Genomic DNA, 17,142 nt, shown 5'->3' with positions numbered 1-17,142 from the left:
TCTCCCGATACAAGGACTGATAATCGAAACTTTGTTTATTATAGTGGAATTGGTACTTGCCAATCGAGATGTATATGGGTGGAGTTGTCATCTGCAAACGATCGTCAATGGTCGTATACAATTTAGGATATTTTTTGTCAAAAATTCATAACTGCGCTCAGAATAAAGTAATTTGATTGAAATTTTCAATATATCCATTTTCATTTCTATTTTTTAACTATTATATCAAGATCTGACAGCTCTTTAATTATTGGCGATGGTATACTAAGGATTGTTTTTAAACATTTTGGATACCACAACATAATATGGGTCACCGGGGACGGGAGGCGAGGAACATTCAAATACGAGTAGCTGTTAGATACCCTTCCACTAATAGATAGTAAATATTCACGGGAAGTCAAAATTACTTCATTTATTAACACTTTACATTTATGTTTGTAAAAAATCTTTAACAACTTCAAATTTTATAATATCAAATTTTATAATATCAAATATCAAATTTTATAATATCAAATTTTATAATATCAAATTGAGAATGTTTTCTAAATCAATCTTTGTTGGTGTTTACGATATATTACAAATGTGAAAAAAGACAAATTATGCTTCACTATTCAATTATCAAGTTACAATTTATTAAAAAATTATATTTGCTTAACTAAGTGAGGTGTGCAACACTAGCGTAAGTCCCGTGTTTGTTTTCTATTTCTGATTTTATAATTATGGTAATTGTACGTTCTCTCTGATAAATCACAACTTTGCACAATTTTATTGCTATAATCCTTCATGTTTTGTGGCTCGATATATTTTTTTCATGTTTCTTCTTCTCGATTGGTTTATCCATAGTGTACACAAAGATGGAAATCAATAAAGGACTAAATACAATTCAAATAAAGTGCTAGCCTCTAATTGATTTTCATGGTTTTTGTTCGACTCGCCAGTTTCTAGTCATTGATTTAGTATTAGTGAAGATGAGAGCAATGTCTGCTTGTTGCAAAACTTGGGGTTTCTTTAAGTAAAATCACCATCTTTTATAGTTATAGATCTCTTTCATTTAATGAAAATAATCCTGCCTCTATTTGTCTTCACGCCTTCATTGTCAAGAAGTTATTATGACCCGAGTACAAATGGACACAGTTTTACTAAAGACACGTATCGCGCCTATATCACGGAAATCTTACACACTAGCCTCTTGAATCGAATGTTTATGTGTTAAGTGAAAACTATAAACTCCATAATTTTAATTAGTTCGTCTGTTTCGTCTGAAATGTTTCTAATAAACTATCAGATACTAATTATTAAACACAAATTGGAAACCATAAAACAGTCGTAGCATGAAATCATTGCAATATGTCTCCCCGTTTTATTGTCTACGTTCAGCTCAAACCATTTACGTAAAAGCTTATTTCATGAACCCTATTATTTTTTCTAGAAAAAAGGGTGCTAGTTTTCTGACATTTGTAGGTAATAGCGCTCTTGTGATCCAATAACTTGCTAGATATATTGTCTGTGTTTTTCATTGGTTTGTAATAAATGATGTTAAAGGCTATTGAATTCGATCATTAAACACTTAGCGTTAACATTTTACGGATATTTTCAAACTAAACAAGTTCAAGTAAATTTTATTACACACAGATAACTATTTCTATTGAATAGGCGAAAGGGTCAGAACTCTATATTATTTTTTAGTGAACAAACGAATTCAAACGTTCTGAACGATTCCGATTTCAGAAAGCTGAACAGCGGAGCTATAAATAGACACGCCACTAGCTCTACGATGATCCGATAACTTAGGGTACCAAATGTAATAACCAAAGTTTAATCAGGAAATAAAGCCTTCGTAACACCCAAACAGAACAGAAACGTGACATGGACAACAGGAAAACGTGACAGGAACAATAGGGGTTCGTGACAGTGACAATACAGAAATGAGACACGAACAACAGGCAAATCCAGTGATACATAATAGACTTGTCAAATGGAAAGCATTGAATATATATACATATTTCTTCCATCGGTACAAAATATTGTATTAATGTTTATACGATTGAACCATATTGGTGATCGAGCTGTTTGTTCATTTATCATATTTGCTATTCAACTTCTGTAGTTTTATGTTAAACCACGCGTGTATGTAATCCTTATTTATTAAGCTACCGGCGGCTAATATTGTCAACAATTTAATAACTGCCAAATTCGTCAACGCTCCTTTATTCTCAGACAACAATAAAACGAAGGGGTTATTGGATTTCACATATCTTTGTGAAACGTCGAATAAGAGGTGGAAATGTGATGTTGCTAGGACGAGCAGGTTTGCTGGCAATATAATATATTTAATAAAAACTAATCTTGACATACACATGTACAAAGCACAATTTGTTAGCTAAATCTAAACATGGAGACATAAATCTTTCTTCCGATCACATTTCGGCAGACGAACTATATAAGTAATCATAATAAAGATGATCGCAATGACAATAATAATGGAGAAATTATTCCTCTAGTTTATTAGAAAGGGCCAAATTATTCTCTACAACAGACGTTTGGAATAATATTAGATTATGTCAAGAAACTGATGAATAAGTATGTGTCTATCAAGCCCCCGGTCTATTAGATTCATTAAAATCAAATTAATTAATAGAAAGGTAATCAATATATATAATGCGTTGGTTAATCATAAAAACACTGACGGAAAACACTGACAGGAAATGATATAGCATCGTTAGTTAATGATCCCGAGATCGCAATAAAAGATAAACGTTTATGGGACTATATTATCGAATTCCACGAATTTATATAGACTGATATAAGACCTGTTGTATGCGATACCAGTTTTACAGCTATAACACACGACATGTCAATGTACTATTTATTTTTCATCGAAAACAAGTATACATGCAGACATGCAGTGGTATGTATATGGTTACTGCTCCCTTTAGCAGCTCTTCAGATTTATCGGCAGCAAAAGACAATAACACGTCTGGAAGTCATCATCGACTTGTCAACTTATTCATATTTGAGGACAATATACAATTATTTTAATGCGTTCAATTACTAAATGCCATTCAAAAATGTTTGCTATGTAGGCAAGGTGATGCGAGACTACTGAAAATGACCGTGGAACTATCTCGGCTAACACCGGGATAACCCTCCCCCCCCCCTCCCCCACTCACCCCCCGGCTCCAAGTTTCAAGTTTTGAATAATGTATATACAGGAGAAATATAGCTGGCATGAGCACCGATAGAGTTTTATTGAATCCATGTTTTTATTTTACTATAACTAACTAGTCCAGACTATACATTAGATTCATTTGCGGTGTAGTTGTTTAACGCGTGTGCGTGAAATCATAAGGTATGTCATTGAGTTACGTGGCATGGTTTCGAAAGGAGTTGGGTCGTATGTCCAAATTCGTGGATTTTCTCCGGGTCCCCGGTTCTTCAAACTGCTAAAGACCCCTACGCGCAAGCGAATTATTGAAATAAAATTGAAATGAAATGAAATGAAATGGGGTTTAACGTCCTCCTGTGAAATAAAATTGAACCATATGTTAGTCCGGTAATGACCTAGTTTGTCTCGAGTGGACGTTAAGCGCCATGTATCTCCCTATCTCTCTCTCCTATTGATTTCCTACAGCTGTGGATATTTTTATGTTACAATTTATGATCGGCATTGATTCATTAAAAAAAAAAATATCAGTCAAAATTCGATACAATGTCACACCTGTTCAACCCGTAACATATTAAATGTCAAATAGTCGTGTACATGCAGTATCAATAAATGACCTACAGGTTCAGTAAATATCACTTTTCAGGTTTATAAATTCACTAATATTATTATGTTATACTCTAAAACCGTGTTTTAAAATGATCATGTATGACGCAGGATATGCTACATTGATGGCATGTGGATCTAATTTTTGGAACCTTAATATAGACGAAGACTGGTCTAAAAGCACATATTAATGTAATGTGAATGCGCTGTCGTGTCTTTTAGGACATGTTTTTTTCTTTTGGGCTTTTTACAAATGGCGACCGAAACCATAGATTACACGACTCGTGTACTGATTTTAAAATGTCTGAAATGTTGAATATTACAATCCCATATTTTAAAGGCAAGATAATGCCATTTTGATTAAAATGAACCAATGTTGAATCTTTGGTTTTTGATTTTGAATTGTATGGAAATTATTCCGTTAGAGGTTTAGCTCCTTTAAATGCTATACAGGTATACCTTAGAACAAAGGACAGCTTCTGGCACTAAAATTGAATTGTTAAATTTGAGAGGAATTATCGCCATGGAATCAATATGAAAACCTGACAAATGCACTATAAGAGTATACACAGTTTTAATAAATATTACCCCCACTGTTTTTCATATTCTGAAAATATCAGTTTTCATTTGCTTTTTGTAGATAATGTACTTAATGTACTTGTTTCTCTATCACGTTTGTTGATTAACATACATATTTCTATCGACCTGCTTGAAATTTTAATTAAAAGCGCCCATAATACTATAATAAGAATCGATAATTGTAGAAAAAAAAAAAACACCATTAACATGTTCTTGTCAGTTAAATATAAAATGTCGTCCATTATATTGCTCATATTTCAGGTAATAAAGAGGGTAACTGAGCAGAACGTATCATATCGAACTATAATATTTGTATACCCTATAAGTAAAACATTGTAATTTACAGCAAACGTGTGTGTGGGTGTGTGTGTGTATGTGTGACAGAAGGGCGGTGGGTAAGAAATGCAATGGGGTTTAACATCCTACGATTTTGCACCAACCAATAAAATAATATATCTATAATGTATTAGGGAAATTTTGTTTTGCCCGGGTAGCGACGGTTCCGCTTACTCTACAAGTTTCAAGAGTTCTTTTATGTCAAGTACACGGATTAGCCTCGGATGTTGTCCCGTTAGAACAACTACGCGTTTTTCCATGCCAGTTCCGCGGTCAAAATGGTTATGACATACTTGTAGATGGCAATTATCGGCAAAATCCTTTCGAAATACGATAAATGTAGTAAAAGTTCACGTTGCTTTAGATCATTTATAATTTACAATTTAGCTTTATTGTCATAGGGGGTTGGATGGCTGAATGGTTAGCGTGCGCGCGCTCTATCATAAAGTTTGTCAAAATTGAGTCGACTGGCGTGGTTTCGAATCCCCGGTTGTAAGTGACAAGGAGTAGGGTCGCCTGTCCAACCTCGTGGGTTTTCTCCGGGTCCTCCAGTTTCCCCCCACTGCTAAAGACCCCTATACGCAAGCGAATTATTGAAATAAAATTAAACCATATGTTAGTCCCGAAATGACCTAGTTTGTGTCGAGTGGACGTTAAACCCCATTTCTATCTCTCTCTCTCTCCTTTATTGTCATAATATGGTTAAATAATTTAGTATGTGTTTTTGCTGCGAACACCCAGAGTTATACTTATGTCTTGAAGGATATTAAACCGTTTGGATTGGCTTCTGCAGAGAGAGAGAGAGAGAGAGAGAGAGAGAGAGAGAGAGAGAGAGAGGGGAGTGGTTTAACGTCCAATCGACACAAACTAGGTCATTTCGGGACTAACATATGGTTTAATTTATTTTATTTCAATAATTCGCTTGCGCGTGGGGGTCTTTAGCAGTGGGAGGAAACCGGAGGATCCGGAGAAAACACACGAGGTTGGACAGGCGACCCTACTCCTTGTCACGTACAACCGGAGATTCGAAACCACGCCAGTTGACTCAATGACAGGCTTTATGATACAGCACGCACGTGCTAACCATTCGGCCATCCAACCCCCCTGCACGTAGAGAAACGAAGTAAATAGATACCCCTCGGTAATGGAACACAATATTCGAAAATATTCATATACATATTCGTGCAAATGTTTCCACCGCAAAATGACTATCAATGGGATTCCTCTAATAAATTTGAAAATTAAAGCGATAGAGTGCACCCCCCACCCCCAAACAAAAACACAACAACACTCGTCCCGTAAATGTATGCCACCAACCCCATGAATAGCAATATGAACATACTGTAAATATGAACTTAGCGATTAAAACAAAACTAAACTATACTTCCCTCCGATATCACTTATTGTGGGAGGTGACATTAAACACGAACCAATCAGCAACGTCGATAGAAGTCCACAAGTTCCCGTATTCACAACTTGTATTGAATATCAGTGAACAATCTTATAAGATTTTTGAATGGTGATTTTATTAATAAAACGTTATGAACTAGATTTGATTTATGGAATCACATTTTTCATATTGTAACACATTTTCATGATATATACATAGACTGTGTTATTGCTTATTATTGGTTGAAAACATTATTCTATATCATTTTTATTTATTACCTAATAAAAATGAAACATATGTATTTCTTTTTATAACACATTTATCGTCTAGTAATCCATGCGTGAATGATATGGCATTGTTATCGGAAGTGGCCCCATTTACCGACATATGTGGAAGTAGGTGTTAGTTCAGGAAGACAAAATCAGAAATGTATTGCCACCCGCCTTTTGATATGTCATATATCGGCCTGTCTGTCCGTCATACTTTTTGGAACAGAAGAATAACTTTGTTTCTAATTTAGGCAGAACCTGTATACTTACTGTGGGTGTTCTTAAAGGCGAATTCCTTTACTGAGTTCGATGATGAGCGTTCGATAAGAAGTTCGATTTGTAGGAGATTGATGACAGTTGTTGGCTTATAGTTTCATCGCGTAAATACCGTGACTATGTTCGATAACGAGCATGTGCTGCTCGCTTTAAGCACGGTGCTAACAATTGTATTGATCTAGGCTTTAGACAAAAGGTGAATGAGCAGGCAGTTTACAATGAACCTATTGTACTAATCAAAAGGGTTTCTACATAGCAGTTATCGATTTTCAAAGGATTACATTTATAATTTGGACGTTTTCCACGTGTTTACACTTTGTGAAGTCCACCTTCACTTACAATTATAGACCTGTTTTTTCACTGTGTAGGTCTACTGTTCTTCCTTTGCATAAGCCTACTGTTCTTTTATTATATATAAATTTTTCTGTAGAAAGAAAATGAATTGTTTAATTTGTGTGAAATGTTGTCCACCGGATTAGATCTTGCGCTGTAATCTTTTTTGAGAGTGGTGTAAATTTATATATGAAACAAACATACTACATGTAATTGCAAAATACGTAGTAAAATGTTGGGGGCTATTTGGTTAATATCGAAACTATCGAAAGAAGCGAAAATGCATGGTCTTTAAAGATATATTTTCGTCTTACAGACTGTGACAGCCACAACAAATGTATTCAAACTACCGGAAAAAAAATTGCTGCAAAAACACCCCAAAAAAAAAAATTTTTTTACAAAATACCAAGTTGACGTAATATTCAAGGTGGCTGACATTATGAATATTACGACTAGAATGTGCACGTAAATAACAACGGCAGAACATAGGCCAACAGTTTGTAACGATATATGATTTATTGTAACCGTATTACGCAAGTTTAGTCTATAATTTCATTTTCGCGTTTGTTAAATCGTGTGGGTTAAACAGATTACTTTATTTATCTCGTTAGGAATACCTCATTAAATATTGGTATAACTGCAGAAGACAATAACAATAACAATTTTGTCGCATGACTTGAAGAGGTGTAATTTTAAAAGATCACTGGTTAATCTAATGTACATAACGGCATCAAATATTTTATTTTTTTTTCTCTTATACGATTATATTTTTCTCATTTTTTATACCAGGCGTCAATTATCGAATGGGTGTCAATCGATATGTTAACAAAAGAGGGCATAAAATTATCAACCTCGATATTTTTCTAGAGGTTTTTTTCGTTATCAGGCTTTATGACCGTCGATTCATTCCTTTTATCAGACACCTGACATCTATTTAAAGCGACATTTCTTCGATACTTTATTATAGAATTACGCTGGAAGCGGGCGTTATGTCACTTTAGTGTATATTATATTGTTAATGTGTGTTGTGACTAATGTAAAGAGACAATACGTGTTTGGATTTTTTTACCATGTATCGAGAACCCCATATTCAATTAAAGATTGAAAAGTGAAACTTTAACTCCCTGAAACAACACGTAGCTAGACCAATGTACATGGAAATGGTGGAAATCAGTCATGGAATTGGGCGATTTGTTTCAATTTGAACTCTTTTGAACAACATTGACTTATCCCGGAATAATGCAATTACGAAATACGCAGCATTGTCCTGCTGAGGTTAATGTATTTTACGTGGGCCCTCATTGAAGGTCATTAATCAAAAAGCTACATACTACCATTTTCTTTCTTATTGATGAAAGGGGGTTGGATGGCCGAATGGTTAGCACGCGCGCGCTGTATCATAAGGCCTCTAATTGAGTCAACTGGCGTGGTTTCGAATCCCCGGTTGTACGTGACAAGGAGTAGGATCGCCTGTCCAACCTCGTGGGTTTTCTCCGGGTCCTCCGGTTTCCTCCCACTGCTAAAGACACCTACGCGCAAGCAAATTATTGAAATAAAATTAAAACCATATGTTAGTCCCGAAAATACCTAGTTTGTGTCGAGTGGACGTTAAACCCATTTCTCTCTCTCTCTTATTGAAGAATTTTCAAAATACATCATGACAAGTTTAAAGGTATTTTACTGGCGCCCCCCCCCCCCAACCAACGAGAATTAAAACAGCAATACATTAAAGTCGCTGGCAATATTTGTTTTTTCACGGCTTAATCCATGCTAAAATGAAATAAGAAAAGAAAATATCAATAGTTGATAACCTTCCGGCTTAAATTCAAGCGGATTAAAAAGAGTTACATCAAAAGATTTTGGTGAAGATTACTTGTTTTCGCCATATCCCTTAAATTATATTGTCTGCAGAGCATGCATAATGTTGACAAATTTTCAAATCTTTACATCCGTATAAGTGCTTGACGAAATGGACCATTTTGGACCAAAATTCCTTTTAGAGATTCAACATTCACGTTCTGGTTGTTAGCAAGAGATTAAAAATCCCTTAAATGAGGACCAGAAATTTTAGCGATTCTGAAGAATATGACTGCGAATTCTAATTTGTGCATCTTGATTATCTTTATTGCATTTTAACATTCTGTATTCTTTGCAGCATAACGGTAAAAATCGAGGTTTTGAGATAATCATCCCGAAAATCAGTTGTTACCAAGTTACAAAAAAGTGTACTCGACGAGTTTGAAGTGACTCGAAATGTTGCTATTTTGCGGCCCTATTTAAAGGGCGTATCGCTCTTTTTTTTGGAAACAAATGGGTATAAAAAGCACATAATAATGTAATATGAGTGTATATAAAATGATTTACATTCAATTTTTAAAAACTAAAACTGTAATTTCTAATCATTTATGTTAGGTGAAATAAACGGACTGTCCAATCGTTTATGCCTAATTAGCCCATTCTTCACGTTTTATTTTTATTATTATTAATTTTATCATTTGGGAATCAGCATTACTATTTACTGCCGCATTGTAATTTAGTATATTTTTTTCTGTGTTCATTGGTTTTGCACCCGAAACGATATGGTACAAGACTCATTGTGTCTTAAATATTGAATATTAGGGCCTCACATTGTCACGGCAACAATACAACATCAATATGGATTGAAATGGACCAATATTGAATTCCAATTTGTGTTTAAATTTCGAACTTTGTGGAAAATATTGAGTTAGAGTCTTAGCTCATTTAACCGCATAGCCGTGGGACATAAAAATTGTCAGGACTATCCATTCGGAATTCACAGTTTCCTTTCTCGCGATTCACGGATGCTTACTAAGGGCAATATCCCATTCGCAAATCTGCCCCCCCCCCATTCAGACGCGCACACACACAACCACACACTTACGATGAATACGCCCCGAGGTTTTTAGATTTATTCAGGATAGACATGGTCATTTTTGATGGCTGCACTTTATGCAATACTGCAGATTTAAATTTGAAATTAAATCACATTAGACTTGAATATATACTCTTCACAAAAAGTAGGGGATATTCACAAACAATACAAAACTGCGGAAATACACTGCTGTTGTTATTAGAGGTAAGCAGTGTATTTAATAACAGCTAGGTCAATTGCCTACACATGAACATAAACAGTTCATATGGTCGGCTTATCTCACGGCCCTATTTCACTCGCAAAGAGATACACTGTCAAAAGTGAAAATGGACGTTTTTGATTTTTGTCTTAATAATTAGTAATTGCTCCACCAATCCTCAGACATTCAGCAATTCGTCGTGGCATGCTCTTAATCAACCGTCCAATCCTGATTTGGGGCAATCTGACCCACTCCTCTTGCAGTGTTGTCGGTTGACATTGACGTCGCCGAACACGTCTCCCAATTAAATTAAACGTAACACACTAAAGCAAAGATACGCTAAACAGTAAATTTTATGCAAGAACCGATAGGAAAGCAAACATTGACAGGATAAACGAGCAAGAGGCAATGAACCCCTCCGACGTGTATGCCGCTTGTCGCAATTGTAGCTCAGTGTTTCTGTTGCGGCGATATACTCTCAAAGCATGTCAAATGACTTTGACTATTTATCATATGACAACCGCTACTTTTTTGAAGAGTATATTATATTCCAGCAATGAGAGTAGTTGGTACATTGTGCCAAAAAAAAAATCACATTGTCATTTGTTGTCCCTTTAATATCAGTTTATATGATTACTGCCTTGATATTGATTGGTTGGTTTTATTAGATGACAAAGCGTAGATGATCGACTAACTTTATTAGTATGGCACACCATGATGGGTTTCTATAAAAATATCTATTCATTGTTGTCAGTATCGTATAGTTAATGGGAAACATTTTCATCAATCAACGATTTGGACACGTGCTTCTTTGTTGCTTCAAGATTTTGACTTTCAACTTAATGTACCAGATCATTTCTTCAAGAAGATCATAGGTCATGGTATGAATCTATAAAAACTCTACGAATGCGGAATATTTCAAGTCTATTTATTTAGTTTTCTATATTAGAATTTGATTGAAATAAGTTATATTTCTATTAAAGGGATTGGAATGTTTGGTGATGTATGCATTGTTCACTTTATTATAGGTTAATAGTTAGATAATTCTGTTGGTTATAAATAGGTTATTCGATTTCTGAAAGTACAACTCTGTTTAGTTATGCGTTGTAACGTGTACAAGGCGTGACATGCTTATTGTTTTCCGACATGGTTTCCCCCTGTCAAGAGGTGTCTAGTCGTTCTGATGGGGTGAACAACCGAGGCCAAGGTAATACATTAGCGGGCACGTATACATAGGAACCCTTGACAGTTGGAATTCTAAATGTCCATTCAAAATTTCGTTCTGGGCAGTCACTTCATAACTGTCTCCCTTAGCCCGGATGGAGCAGAACAGTAAGACTATAAACACCATTTCATTTTCCTGTCTTTCTAGAATAGTCGATAGTACTTTATATACTTCAGGAATCTATTATTCAGATTCATTTATAGATACAGGTTTATTTTACAAATACATACTTTCTTGGGCAATACGAATGAGACAATAACGTGTATCTATAAAGTTATTTGGTCATATTATTCTCCCGTCTTCATCAGCCCAGTCGGAGCAGAACAGCCGGGTGTTAAACTTCATTTGATTTCCTATTATACTTTTAGCTCAATTGATATTCTGACCGAAACACGGGTGCTGGCACATTGAGTAAGGCGATGCTTTACGAACCTCATGATTATTTTAAGGGTGGCTTCTTTTTGTCGGCGGTAATGATCACAGGGTGGTGGGGTTGGGCGCTGGCAAGGAAAAGCTGTTTGCCGTTCATATGGAACGACAAACAGGTATCCAGCGTACAGGTTGGTCTGCACGTTAAATGAATATGTACGGGCATACACTGCATGGCACATGTTCGTTTTCATTACGATGTTAAGCTTCATTTTATTTCAAAATTCTTACAGATGTAAGAATGAAGAAATCTTGACAATGGAAACTCTAACAACTTAATATGAATGAATAAAACCATTTTTTCAATCAGTGGTTCTACATTGTATAAATCCCATCATGATTGTTATGCAAGCTTTTAAATCTCCCCAAAGACCACTAAATAAACATGGAAAATAAATTGTTTTTTAATAGGATGTAGGTGTTTTGAGCTTCTCCGCAATACATGTAAACACAACCTTCTTATTCCATTAATAATATAGTTTAATACCTGACAAGGTACCTCTCAGCGATATAATTAACGTTTCTAATATTATAGCTCACGCAGGGGAGAGTGGGCGTGTGCTTTAGATCATAAGGTCTGTCAATGAGCCAACCCCTGTGGTTTTGATTCCCAGCTAGGTCGCCTGTCTAAACTGGTGGGTTTTCTGCTCGTTCTCCGGTTTTCTCCTAATCCTAAGGACCATAAGCGCAAGGGAATTACTGGAATACACTTGAACCATTTACTAATGTTTATTTAGAATTGTAAATGGCGTTTCTGATATTAAACCGAAACCTTTTTCATTATATATGCAATGCGGGGTTTTGCCGAACTTAAGTTCATTTAGAATTGTGAAATATTTAAGACATCTGATTAGAATCTTCAATGAGTGTGTGGTCTAAGTTTAACTAGTTTTTTCTCGAGTGTGTTTAATGAGAGATTATCAGGTTTAGAATTTCAAATGCCAATGTCGAGGATTAATACAAACATAGTGTAACAAGTATAGGTTATATTGACGAGTTTGGACAGCAGGCACGTGTAAAACATATACCTGTTAATATATACATACAGTAAAAGACGTAGGTGTAGATTACTAACCCGATGTAGTGGTCAGGTGAATTACTACTACATCATATATCTTTTTATTCCACTGAGAAATATACAAAATTACAACAAAGAATGTTAACCATTTGAATATCACATAAAACTGATAAATGGAACCAGGTTTTCTAGAATATACATGTAATCGGGCTCTGGCACGGCCAAAGCTCAATGAAATGGCAGTTAACAGGGACAGATCTCAGTATTACATTGCGTAGAACAAATATTCTCGAATTATAATTAGTGTTTTCGACTAAAATCGTCGATGTAGGCATTGTAGTTTGTATATATTTTTATGTGTGCAATGTGAGTGGGCGAGTTACGTCCTGAAAGCATAGTTCCTGCTTGTACTGCAAATTGCAATAGTCAAAGAGTCTGTTATGTGTTCATGCGACTTCGCTTTAATTGTGTATACATCCGATCTACAAGATACATTTACTCGTTAGCCCCGCAAGCGCCATATTTTACAAGTAGGAACTAGACTTGACATATTCAGCAGATCTGAACCGCGAACATTCCTAACCACACCACCACATGCAGCGGTCCACACGGTTCGGATTAAATTCCAGAATATCGCTTCATAAAACAGCAGATTGTATCGTCGCTGACCAGGTAGAAATTTTCGAATAGCACAGTGTCTACATTAGTCATGTTGGTTGGACAAAAATAATACGTTTAATCCCATTTCATTTCACTACATTGTTAAAATATTTAATAGTTAGAGAAAAAACAGTTGTATGATACAAAGAACAGAAAACATAATGCAATTATCAATTGTATTCAATAGATTCACATTGCTACCAATAAAGTTTTTATATGATAACATGTATTCGACATTGAAATACTGTTCCTTTCACATGCAACAAATTTCGGATTTCGTGACAAGGCATGCAAATTTTGCAAATTCACATCTCCGAGGTATTGAAGTATCTATCGTGATATCCAATTTTCCTCATAATTGTGATTTTAACATGACTCGTGCACATCAATAAAATAAAATTCCAAGGCATTATTGAACATTAATGTGATATATTGGAACCCAAGAAACGATATCCTTCAACTGAAAGAGTTTCTGTAATTTTGAGTTTAATTTCTCGACCATTCTGGGGTTTTATTTTTTACCACCTTCAAATATGCTGGTCGGTTGTGTCATAGCCATAATAACTAAATCTATACAAACATGTTACAACTACGTTCTTCCATAGAAAAGAACTTCATCTACTACTGATTCGAATGTCTCTGTCTTTGTGTATTAATAAAATATAATATATTGAGAAATTGACGGAGAAATTCCAATGACGAATTCAACAATATACATGAATGCATCTTAACTATACACATAACACGAATCTCAAAATTAGATGGGTAGTATTTAGAGCAGGCCTAAACTAAAACAAAGATGTCTGCCTTTTTCCAATCTTATAATTTAAATGGAGAACATGTAATTGCTTTCTAATTGACATAATTAAAACCAAACATGCCACATACATTTTTTATGTAAAAATTGCGGCCAAACTAAACACCATTTTTTTGTTTGTCATTTCTCTAAATCGGAAAAAAAACTCTTTTGTAGATATGTAGAAGTATCTGAACCGATGCAAATTTACATACACCTGACTTTTATTATGCTGGAATGGTGGTGTTGTGCAACCCCACATAAATTGTCTTTAGAATACTGACTTACCACGTCATTTTGAATTGGTGGTGTTGTGCAACCCAACATAATTTATCTGACTAACCACGTCATGCTGACATGGTGGTGCTGTACAGACCACATAAACTATCTTTAGAATACTAGCTAACCACGTTATACTGGAATGTTGGTGCTGTGCAACCCCACATAAATTGTCTTCAGAATCCTGAATAACAACGTCATGTTGACATGGTGGTGTTGTGCAGACCAAATTGTTTTTAGAATCCTGACTAACCACGTCATGATGTAATGGCGGTGTTGTGCAGACCCACACAAATTGTCTTTAGAATCCAGACTAACCACGTCACAGGCCCGGCGGAATGCGGGAGCTAGCACTTAGGTACAACGAGGTCTGATTTTAACATAGAAGTGAGACTTCTATGCTCTATACTGAGGGTCACTATTAGTTAACTAAACAGCCGATATTTATTTCAACCCCATCTAATTTCCGGTGTATCTATGACAGATTAGGTAATTAAAAAAAAAACGACGGGATGGAGTTTTTCGCACCCTCTTTCCCCGTGTCCCTTACCTATCAAATAATAATTCACTGCTATCAGTAATGACCAGTTAAAACAAGCGGCTGCCATGTAAAATTTTCCAAGAAATGTATGGGGAAGAGGTAAAATCAATAGGGCTTATCCTCTCATTCAAGAACTTTTGATCCTTAACATATTTGTGCAGTTTCATCAGAATGGAACAATAATTGTAGCCTCCCTAGAGGACCTAAAATTCATACATATTTCACATTTTGAATAGAAAGCAGGGACTATAGGTTACGTCTGATGCGTACCAAAGTCGAATTCATCCAAGAACTTTTGATCCTTAACACATAGTGAAATGAATCGGACAAAAATTGTTGCCCCAGGAAGGTCTACAAAATTCATTCATATTTCACATTATGCGTAAAAGGCAGGGTGTTTTAAGTTCATCTAAATGGGATAAAAAAAATCTGACCTCTAGATTGTCCACAACCTTAGCATTACATGCTTAGATTGTCCACAACCTTAGCATTAAATGTTTTTATACTATTTGAGTAAAGGGGAGTGGCCATTTGACTGAAAGTTTCGGTCCCATCTTCAGGAAATTCGGACGGAACCATAATTATGATGTAACTGTGATATATTTAACCGGTTTTTAAAATAAGATAAAAATGGTGACCTCAAGCTAAAAAAGTGATATTTCGTACAAGCAGGGGTCATAATCCAGAAAGTTACGCGCCAATATCAAAAGGTACCCAGAGATTTGGGATTTCAAAATTGGATGAAAATTCAAACCTCTAGATGACCAACAACCTGGATATTACATGTTTTAAGGGTAGCGGCCATTTTGTTGGGTTGTTTCGGTCCGATTTTCACGAAATTTGAACTCAGTCGTATTTATGGTATATTTGACAATCAAATAAAAACTGTGAGGTCTAGACAGACCAACATAAAATGTCTTTATAGTCCAGACTAACCACGTTATGCCTCAGAAAGTTTTTGCCACTCCCGATTAATAAGCCGCTCAAACGGTGCTGTCGTGCAGCCCCATATAAATGTTCCTGAGAAATCTCCATGCCCAACCACACTATGTTAAAATGAAGGTGTTTAGAGTGAAATGTAATTAATGAATAAAAACACGTATTTATAATGAAGGTTCGCGTATGCAAATTATCGAATTCTTTCTTAATGGAAATAATATATTGCTTAAATGTTCATTAATGAAGCCAATTATAAAGTTTATATATATATATATATATATATATATATATATATATATATATGCGTAGTGAAAGTGGTTAACTTTCTATTTCGATATGCATGAACACCCTACACCCTCTTTTTATCGTTATCATTATAGAGAAAGAAAGCTTGTTAATGAGCTATTCGAGTTCAAACCAAGTCAAATTGAATGCATTTGGTTAGATACCAGAAATTACATAAGTTTATTAAAGTGAAGTGTTTCATATTAATACGACTATTAATGTCAATAATTGAACTGTAAAATATAACAATTACTTATTTCCTAGCAGTACTGGTACGAAAGTATTCTAATGATGGTTATCTATATGTATCTATCTTATTGTTTAATAGTTATATATGCCATTATCTATATGCATGCTTACCTTTCAAAGGACACAGTATTTGTCACTCTTACTGAAACAATTCTTCTTATTCAGCAATACACATAGTATATAATCCACAAGAATATACATAAATATAGTAGAAAATTCGCCTGACAAATATACGCTACCCACAATGAAAATCACTATGAATAGTGAACTTGTCATGTAAAACTTATATACAGTTACATGAAATCACAATGTGTTGTATTTACAATTCTCTATTCAATATCCAGATATACTGTTACAAATACACCAAAAATATGTCTTACAAGAAATCCTGAAATTTGATGCGCATGCATTAAACAACATGTGTAAATTATATCCCACGTTGTGTTCCCTAATAGACAACACAGGAGACCGGCGTCATGTAATAGAACTAACAGAGAGCGCGGGGAACTGCACGCGCGCTGTCAGCTTGACGCGTCAATCAAAAAATATTAGCCAATCAAATTTTTATGAATAATAAAACGGGTGTGGCATCAGATAGTTGTACTTTCAACAGACTTACGCCTGAGCGACAGACACTTCATATCAAATCGTTAATCTCGATTATCAATTAATAATGG

General features: G+C 35.1%; 1 protein-coding gene across 2 annotated transcripts in view; it reads right to left on the bottom strand.

Moving 5' to 3' along the window:
• Positions 1-16,933, bottom strand: part of LOC126819470 (uncharacterized) — a 107,755-nt gene extending 90,822 nt beyond the window's left edge. The window contains exon 1 of one of the 2 annotated variants that reach the window (XM_050547511.2): positions 16,577-16,933. The gene's annotated coding sequence lies outside the window, so the exon portion shown is untranslated. The remainder of the gene's footprint in view (positions 1-16,576) is intronic. The other variant, XM_050547512.2, reaches the window with a different exon arrangement.
• Positions 16,934-17,142: the final 209 nt, after the last annotated feature.

The sequence above is a fragment of the Patella vulgata genome, chromosome 4, assembly GCF_932274485.2.
Source record: "Patella vulgata chromosome 4, xgPatVulg1.2, whole genome shotgun sequence".
NCBI lineage: Eukaryota > Metazoa > Mollusca > Gastropoda > Patellidae > Patella > Patella vulgata.
This window is presented reverse-complemented; position numbering and strand designations above follow the sequence as displayed.